The 10,581-nt window shown below is 33.4% G+C and overlaps 1 non-coding gene across 1 annotated transcript; it reads right to left on the bottom strand.

Annotated features, from left to right (window-relative positions):
- Positions 1-10,177: 10,177 nt before the first annotated feature.
- On the bottom strand, positions 10,178-10,318 carry LOC114677315 (U4 spliceosomal RNA). Its single transcript, XR_003728583.2, has one exon. It is a non-coding gene; the product is annotated as a U4 spliceosomal RNA (small nuclear RNA).
- Between the last annotated feature and the right edge of the window lie 263 nt (positions 10,319-10,581).

Genomic DNA, 10,581 nt, shown 5'->3' on the forward strand with positions numbered 1-10,581 from the left:
TGCAGTTCTTCCAAATTGTAAATTCATGTTTCACTGTATTAATTAACATTTCAACAGAAAATGTGTTCAAATGTATTTTGTTACCCACAAATCTTATTAATTTGAATGTGTTTAGATGAGATATGCTACCTAGGAAAGAGTCATCTAGCATAAGCAAGTTTACAGCAGTAGATTTTGTAAATCTTGGACAATTTATCTAAATGTTCACATCACAGCAAGTGTCCCCACTGATAAATTCCTTTTCAATTCCTATTTTGCCACATGGCTATATTCTCATTCTTACAATAAAGTAAGATATTTATTTTCATGAATCAATATTTTATATATATATATGTGTGTGTGTGTGTGTGTGTGTGTGTGTAATGATTTGAATGCAATTGACTGTCATCTCATGTTTGATCTTAACCTATAATTTTTGTATCTATATGGTAGTATATTGTCCATGGTACCTTATTCACAAGAACTGCATGAAATATTTCACATTCTTAAATTTGTTCTTCTGGATTTCTGGCAACATTTATATTGTATCCTCCATTAGATAAGGTTATCTGACTTTGGAAAATAGAACCACCTTTTAGGAAGTTCTAGTAAAAGAGTGAGAAGTTATTAAAAGAATATAATAGTTTTTCATGGGTCCAAATTGAGAAATTAATAACCATTAAAAAGAATATATGTACAGTGATGTCTCACTTAAAAACAGAATACACTCTGAGAAGTGTCTCATGAGGTGATTTTTATCATTGTGCTAGTATCACAGAGTATACTTACACAAACTTAGATGGTAGGGCCTACAACAATCCAAGCTATGTGTTATATTCCTTTTCTTTTAGGTTACAAATCTGTATGGCATGTGATTCTACTGAATACTATAGGCAGTTGTAATGCAGTGATAAGTATTTGTGTATCCAAACATATATAAACATAGAGAATGCAGAGTAAAAATAGAATATTATTATCTTATAAAACCATTATGGTATACAAGGTCCATTGTTGAATGAAATGTCATCTGACGGATGACTGTATATATATTGCAAATATGTAACTAATAACATAAAGTATAAGGGCTTATCAAAGCCTTTTTTGAAAAACATTCATTGATCAGGTCACTTTAAAAAAGCCATCTAAAATTCCATGTATCTTTTCTAAAAATTCTCATTCTCAGGTAAAAAAGTCCCACTGGTCCATCATGGACATTATGGAAAACTGGCAAATATGCTTCTTCTGTTACTATGTGTGTACTGGGGTTGGGTGAAGGGTGTGGCGTCCTCACTGACTGTTTCAAACAAATCACGTGGAAATAGAAAGAAAAAAAAACCCATAAAAGAATAGTTCTAAAAGAAAGAACAATAGCATTATGATGTATCTACTAGGTATACATTCAAGATTTGTTGATTCTTAAAACTGAGCTCTCTGGTAACTCACCTAAAAAGGTGTTGAATTTCATTCAAACTTGATAGTGTTCTTTTACTTAATTTCCCATTCTTTATCCTTTGGTAATCTTGTTTTTTACTTTCTAATATCTTGAGCTGCTTCATGGAAAAAGCCAATGAAAATGAACTATTCCCCTTAAACCTCATTTTATGTAATCTCATCTTTTCTGCTTGCCAGAGATGAATTTTCCTTGTAGATATTTCTTCATTCTCAGCCACTAGACTGATGTTATTTTTCCCCAGGTAATTTTGCTACCTAATTTACTTTACATATATGTAAAACTATCTTATAGATGATTGAATAATAAATTACTATAATCCCATTCTTTAGCATCTCTTCCTACTAGGTCTATTCAGTCACTTCATCATATTAGCTTCTTTTAAGGACAGGGAAAGTAGAGGAAAATTACTGTAGAAAGTGATTGCATGTAATTTTCTTCTTGGGATTCTTTGCTAAGTTGAAATTTAGATGTATATGTTACAAATTCTGTATTCATGATTCTACTGCACCTACCCTATTTTCACCTAAGGAAATTAGTTTCCCTTAGTTTTACCTGCCAACTAGTTCTGGAAGGTACCAATATTCCAATTTATGCATACTCAAAACAAGTCTTCGGCATCTTTTAATTCAGAGCTCTTCTTCTTCTTCTCATTACTTTCTGTCTCTGGCCCTTGTGAGACTGATAGGTTGCATTGTGAGACTGATAGGTTGCAATGCCCAAAGAGTGCTGTAGTGAATATGCACTTTTATATACATTTATACTTCACCCCAAGAATAGGCCAAAAAATCCCTAATTGCTTTTACAAATATTGAAATTACTTCATTTAATAAGCCAATATTCAAGACTTTTCTTTAGCTAAAAGAAATAGCAGTGAAAAATAACATTCAAGTACTGCACAGTGTGAAACACATCACAAGTCCCTTTGCAGGCCACCTCTTGGCAGGCTTTTAGTATTTCTCCACTTGGCAAAGGAGAACTCACCCACCCCTCATGCCACCATCACTGAGAGTCGAAGGTCTTTCTGGCCATCCTTTAGAATGGGGGCCAAACTAACTGTACACCAGAAGAAGGAAGAAGGTCTTTTTTTTTCTTCTCTCTCTAGCCTGTGGTCTCCTTCCCACAGCAGGATTTTAGGTAATAAATTTTCATATTCCACAGAAGACTGTCTGCTGGGGAATCGATACCTTCAGGGAAACAACCCACAGTTACCCAAAGAAATGTAGTCAATTCTGATGACCCCAAAAAGGACAATCATCAGTAAGACATTTCTCAAACTGGGCTATTTAAAATATGTCAGGTGAGATTTAACATATAATCTTACTTACCAAAAGTAAATATATGTTTTATATAATCCTTCCTCTAGATTAAATAAAAATCCTTTTTGCTGTATTTTCAATACTTCCTATCCAAGCTTGGTATATGCAATGAGTTGTACAAATGCATTCATACCATCGAAACACAGTATAGTTTATAAGAATATGATAATATAAATCAACATTGAAAAATAATACATGGTTTCTAAAAGAATATTATGTGCAGAAGCAGAGTTCTGCTATGAGTTTACCAAACAGAAAAATCAGCTTATTAGTTTAAATATTTGCATTTTCATTATTTTATTTTACTCGAACTTTTCAAAAGAGCAATGTGTACTATGTCTTTCACAATTGTATCTGAAAAGCTAAAGCATATAGCTAAGTTTTAGAATGAGAGTAACAAATATATTTTTAATTCCTCTGTAGATTCTCATCAAATATTTGGCATTGAGAATTAAACAATTCATTTTCCTATGCACTAAAAATCTAAAAATGAAGAGAATAAGGCAATAAGTCAAAATTTCCCAACAAGTAGCAATTTATACATAATGTAGTATAAATATTACATTAAATATTGTATTACAAAATATTTTAGGAGTCTACTTTAGGAATTCCTGTGGAACGTTCTTAGACATACCTTAAGTTCATTTTAGGATTCAGACACATCTGAGAGGACTGTTCTTTAGTCTCCTTTCAGGGAGAACTCAGGAGTTTTCTAAGAAAAAGGAAAATAGAGTGAAGAAATTTTGAAGAGTTCATGATGGCTGCCTCTTGCCAGTTTGGATGCTTTCATTATGCCTAAGTTTTAAGGACAAACACTGCAAATCAAAGTCAAACCAAAGGAGATGTTTTATTAATGACATATAACAAAGGTTATTAGATTAGGAGGGTGTTAAGGTTTTAATCTGTTGAAATTTGCATGATTGAGGTGAGCTGTTCCTAAGAGGAGAGCACAGCCAATGTGAAGTGTCAGCAGAGGCAATGGTGGTTTCATCAATTTTCAAGACATACATGCATACAGTGATGGGGAGAGTAGGCAAGTATAACACCTGAGAAATTTGCACAGTACACAGGCTCTGGCCTCATATCAATTGGACCCATATCCTGGATCCATAACTTATTGTCAGTATGATCTTGAATAAGCCCCAATTTTTTTTATCTATACAGTAATGTAAATTACTGATAGAACTTGTATCTCAGAGCTGTTATTAGGAGATTCTGGCAAAGTATTGAACACAGTGACTGATGCACAGTAAGTATAGTAAGTTCTCTGCAAATGTTTTGTCATTAATTTTTCTCCATTTCCACCAGTGCCCTTGGACAAGTCAGTGTCATTGTGACAGTGACTAGTGTTGTCAACACTGGTGTTGCATCAAATGATAAACATCTGTTCAAAATTTAATGACTTTGGGCCTTCACCAACATGCCTTCACAGAGGTCTGGGTTGCAGATGTAATTGTGGCAACTGAGATCACAATAAGAAGGGCAGAGAAAGAAACAAGTAAAAGTAAAGGGAGTAATTCTTCAATTCAAACATACTACTTTCTTTAGAGGTCTAATCCAATGTATGTTATATTTGTGTTTTTATTTGTTTATTTTCAAAACTAACATTTTGCCCAAAAACACATATACTATTTTTGCCTCTGTTTCTTAGTTTATCATTTGACTCTATTTGAGATTAAGAAGTTTGTTTTTTAATTTATGGATACATAATAGTTGTATATATTTATAAAATTTATACTATATTTTGGTAGAAGTATAAAATGTGTAATGATCAAATCAGGGTAATTGGGATATCTGTCACTGTAAACATTTATCTTTTTTGGGGGAAACATCTCAAATCCTCTCTTAGATATTATGAAATATACAATAAATTATTATTAACTATGGTTGCTCAATGGTGCTAACATAGATGTCACCCCAATTTCTATATAAATTTAGAATGTGTAATATAAGATGCCATTAAGTCCTCTTACTTGAGGACTAGTTACTGCTTCTCTTGAGAAAATGTATGTAATGGGGCCTATCTGCTTGCGTATATAAAAGGGTAAAATTGCCAACAAAAAGTACAGACAAGACGAATTCACAGCTGAATTCTATTAGACATTTTAAAAAGAATGGATACCAATCCTGTTGATACTATTCTATAAGACAGAGAAAGACGAAATCTTTCTAATATCATTCTATGAAGTCAGTATTACCCTAATACCAAAACCAGGAAAGGACAAAACAAAAAAAGAATACCAATATCCTTGATGAATATAGATGGAAAAATCTTTAAGAAAATACCAGCTAACTGAATCCAACAGCATATCAAAAAGATAATCCACCATTATCAAGTGGGTTTCACACCAGGGAACCCATAGTCAGCAAAACGGCATGGTACTGGTATAAAAATAGGCACATAGACATAAATCAATGGAACAGAATAGGGAACCCAGAAATAAACCCAAATACTTACAGCCAACTGATCTTCGACAAGGCAAACAAAGACATAAAGTGGGGAAACAACACCCTATTCAACAAATGGTACTGGAATAATTAGAAAGTCACATGTAGAAGGACAAAACTGGATCCTCATTTCTCACCTTACATAAAAATCAACTCAAGATGGATCAAGGACTTAAATCTAAGATCTGAAACCATAAAAATTCTAGAAGATAACATTGGAAAAATCCTTCTAGACATTGGATTAGGCAAAGACTTCATGACCAAGAACCCAAAAGCAAATGCAACAAAACTAAAAATAAATGGATGAGGCTTAATTAAACTAAAAGGCTTCCGCACAGCACAAGAAACAATCAGCAGAGTAAACAGACAACCCACGTATTGGGCGAAAATCTTGGCAATCTATACATCTGATAAAGAACTAATATCCAGAATGCAAAGTAACTCAAATCAGCAAGATAAAAACAATCTTATCATAAAGTGGGTAAAGGACATGAACAGACAATTCTCAAAAGAAGATACACAAATGGCAACAAACATATGAAAAAATGCTCACCATCACTAATGATCAAAGAAATGCAAGTCAAAACCACAATGCAAGCCGGGTGCAGTGGCTCACACTTGTAATCCCAGCACTTTGGAAAGCCCAGGTGGGTGGATCTTTTGAGGTCAGGATTTCGAGACCAGACTGGCCAACATGGTGAAACCTAATCTCTACTAAAAGTACAAAAATTATCTGGGTGTGGTGTCTCATACCTGTAATTCCAGCTACTTGGGAGCCTGAGGCAGAAGAACTGATTAAACCCAGGAGGCGGACATCACATCACTGCACTCCACCTTGGGTGACAGAGGGAGACTCCGTGTCAAAAAAGGAAACCAACAGGCTGGGCGCGGTGGCTCACGCCTGTAATTTCAGCACTTTGGGAGGCTGAGACGGGCGGATCATGAGGTCAGAGGTTAGGAGTTCGAGACTATCCTGGCTAACACCATGAAACCCCGTCTCTACTAAAAATACAAAAGCAAAATGAGCCGGGCGTGGTTGCGGCGCCTGTAGTCTCAGCTACTCCGGAGGCTGAGGCAGGAGAATGGCGGGAACCCGGGAGGCGGAGCTTGCAGTGAGCCTAGATCGCCCCACTGGACTCCAGCCTGGGCGACAGAGCAAGACTCCGTCTCAAAAAAAAAGAAAAGAAAAGAAAAGAAACCAACAATGCAATATTACCTTACTCCTGAAAGAATGACCATAATAAAAAAAAATTTTTTTTTTTTTAAATAGTAGATGTTGGTGGGGATGTGGTGAAAAGGGAGCACTTTTACACTGCCTGTGGGAATGTAAAGTAGTACAAACACTATGGAAAACAGTGTGTAGATTTCTTTAAGAACGAAAAACAGAACTACCATTTGATTCAGCAATCCCTCTCCTGGGTACCTACCCACAGGAAAAGAAGTCATTATACAAAAAAGATACTTGCACACACATGTTTATAGCAGCACAATTCATAATTGTAAAAGTATAGAAGTAAGCCAAATGCCCATTAATCAACAAGTGTTACATAAGATGGAAATATATATATTTATATATATATTTATATCATATTTATATATATATATTAAAAATGGAATACTACTCAGCTACAAAAAGTAATGAAATAATGGCATTCACAGCAATCTGCCTGGAATTGGAGACCATTATTCTAAGTGAAGTAACTCAGGAATGGAATACCAAAGATCGTATATTCTCACTCACAAGTGGGAGCTGAGCTTTGAGGATGCAAAGGCATACGAATGATACAGTGGACTTTGTGGACTCTGGGAAAAGAGAGGGAGGGAAGTGAGGGATAAAACACTGCTAATTGGAGACAGTGTACATTGCTTGGGTGATGGGTGCACCAAAATCTCAGAAATCACCACTAGAAAACTTATTTATGTAACCATACACCACCTCTTTCCAAAAAACCCGCTGAATTTTTTTAAAAAAGAATGTTTTGTGTAAACAGTTCTTAGAGGAGTATTAAAAATCAAATAGTTATGAGTCTCATGATAAACATCTTTCTATTTTAAAATGTCAAATACTTCAAAGTTTTAAAAGTACTTTATAACTCAAAAATCATTTTTTCAAATATTAAATATATTGTGAGAAATGAGATAGTTATTATAATTCTAGAAATTAAAAACACAGAAACATTTGCAGGTAAGACTTTTTAAGTTGAGTATAGTATTTGGCAATAGGATGAGAAATAAAGTGATGGAAAGTTATAGGACACAGAATAGAGAAAAGTTTAATAAATTTTTAGGAGGGTTAGATAACTCACTAAAATAAAGTATCAAATAACAAGTAGTACAGAAAGATTATTTAGGTATCAATACGTTTTCAACTTTAAAAATGGCTTCTATACTCCAGATGAGAATGCGATCTGGCTTAATCCGTGGTTTTAGCCTTGTAATACCCTGAACAGAGAAGCGGTTACATGCTGCCTGACTTCCGATCTATAAAAACTGTGAAATAATAAATGGGGGTGTTGTTATAACTCAAGAAAAATAAATCCTAGAATTTAAACAAATGAAAATATGACATTTTAAATAGTAGATTTTATTTAAAAGAAGTCGTAATTGTTAATTTCAATTGGTAGACTTGTAGCGAATGCACATATATTTTACTTAAAGTTTTGCAGTTATGTAGTCTATTTTCAAACTTTGAGTACAATTTTCAAGGTGGAAAAAATGTAACTGATCAGTAATGACTAGCACTCATATTTACTTAGTTAAATGGGTGCTTATTTTGAGATTTTAAAACATATATTTCAAAGAAAAGGATGAATTCGCAACTTTTTAAATTTTTCTTAAATATTTTAAAATATGATTGACCTGTACTTTTCATAACTTCATTGTATTTTATAAGGAAGATAGTTAAATATAAATAAACTCTGAAATAAGTTTACGCTCACATCCATTAAATCAGACTACCCATTTTTAAAAATATATATATATTCATTACTTTTATTTGTGCAGTCTTGCAAATTTGAGTTAATATAATAAAATTATATCTTAAGATATCATCTAAAACATTTTAAATGCTTCTAAAAATGTTTAATAAGATTCTACTTCTAAATACATTCATTCATCTATTCATTGGGCAGATATTTCTTAGGAACCTGTTATATACCAGGACTGCTTTTAGAAGCTGGAACTATGTATAGCAGAGTATAGAAACAAACCCCTGCTTTCACTGAGTTTACAATGTAGTGAGATAGATAATAAACAATTAACAAATTAAGAAGTACAGTTTTTCAGGAGTTAAAGTTGTTGTGGAAAAAACAAATCAGACTAAGATGAAGAGAGTGAAGGCAGCTATTAATGACAGGTGGTCCTTAAGTCTTCTCTGAGGAGATCATATTTTAAGAAAAGAACTGAATAAGTCAAAGAACTCATGTACATGCAAGTGCATTATTTGTGAGACTTAACCCATACAATAGAGCGTATTGTTACTTTCCTGATGCACAGATTTTAAAATTGATTGAAATAACTTTGGAACATACAAGGTCTAAAGTTCAAGGACAAGTAGACTAGTTCTTAGCTAAAGGTTCTTCCTGCTAAAATTATTTTCCTGTCCAGCTGAGCTTACTTTTAAACAAACAAGCAAACAGAAAGCTAAATACATGAGGCTGATTTTTATTTTAAAAATATTGAAGTTTGGAAGTGGTTAATGGAATTATTATCAATAAAACAAACACTCAAATCTGTTTTCATTTTGGTGCCTTTGTACTTTTTCTAGGTTTGGATTAGTTGAAATAATAATTTGTATTTTAATCAAATTTCATATTAGTAATAGATATCTTGGTCCACAACAAAATTGGAATTAGGATTTTCACATGAAATTATTTCATGATTTTAATCTAATGTTTGATTTGATTTGATTGGCTGCATATCCTTTTTTCTTTGCTTAAACACATCTTGATTCCAAATTTCAGCTTTCACATTAAAAAAATGCCAAAATATTATTTTCATGTCAGCTTAAAGAGCACAACTAATATCTGAAATTTAAAAATCCAAATAACAAAAGATAGTATTCATTAAAAAAATTCCAACACCAATCGACCTTAGCCTGCTCTGTTTGATAAGTAACTTGTATACAAGTTTACAAAGAAAACATTAATGTATATTTTAGACTGAATGATTGTCAGAATACAGAGACATTCCATTGGCAGAAATGAAAGTCATCAGGTTTGGTGACTTAACAATAAAACAAAAATGTCATAACAACAAACATTTCTTGCAATTTTTCATTGTGCTAGCATGTTTATAAAATCATTTCATGCTTTCCTCCATATGGTTCTAATAATAAATTTATGAGAGGTACTCTAATTATTTTCATTTCATTGATGAAAAACTAGTGATCTAGAAATGCTGATAACATGCCAGAGATCAAATAAGTAATTCATGGCCAAGCTGGGCTTCCAACCAAGGTAGTCTCTCTCCAAAGCCTGTGGAAAATGGTTTCTCTTGATGCCAGAATGAGAAAGTATTTGTGAGAAAAAAGGCATGTGTACAAATCAGTGGAAGAGCCAGAAATCACAATGAAAAAAAAAAAAGAGTGGGGGAGGCCTGGAATTAAATAATTTGTCTATTATAGTTGTAATATGGTTGTATATTGCCTTGTGGGTCAGTAAATATGAAACAAAAAAACGCAAAAGAATTCGACTTGTAAGGGTCTTAGACATGTAAGGGTCTGAAGGCTTGTAATTTGACTTGTAAGGGTCTTAGAACTGCTTATTGCACCGCCGTTAATTATACAGCTTAGACTTGTAAGGGTCTTAGAACTGCCTATTGCACCATCGTTAATTACACAGCTGGGCAAGTTAAATGGAGGCGGTTTGTAAAATTAAGTGACCGTACATTCAATACAAATTTAGATGTAAAGTCCTTTACATGGACCTAAGTTTTTTGTTTGTTTTCGTTTCTTTCATTTTTTTAAACAAAGATGGTTCATTCTCTGTAGAGACTGTCGAAAATTGCCAATGTTCACCATATTTTAAGTCGTCATGGCCGGGTATTGGGAAAGGTTTTGAATTAGCAATACTTGTGCCTCAGATAAGCCTCATCAGCTACAATATTTCCACTGTGCAAAGCTGGAGCTAAGTTTTTGCACAGTATAATCACCTAGTAGCCAAATGGAAGAGGATAAGGAAAACTTTAAAATCTATAATTAGGGGTCTTTCGTTTGTATCTCTAAGGAAAAATTGGAAATAAGAGAACTAGGACAAAACCACACTAATTGGGATTTTCCCCAGATGTTCTTTTTATTCCAGGAACTGGCATGAACTCCTTGAGAGTTGAAAACAAGTTTTTCTCAAAGCTTAAAATAGCAAATAACAATAATGTAGGTAAGGATCA

This window comes from Macaca mulatta, chromosome 3 (assembly GCF_049350105.2).
Source record: "Macaca mulatta isolate MMU2019108-1 chromosome 3, T2T-MMU8v2.0, whole genome shotgun sequence".
NCBI classification, from domain to species: domain Eukaryota; kingdom Metazoa; phylum Chordata; class Mammalia; order Primates; family Cercopithecidae; genus Macaca; species Macaca mulatta.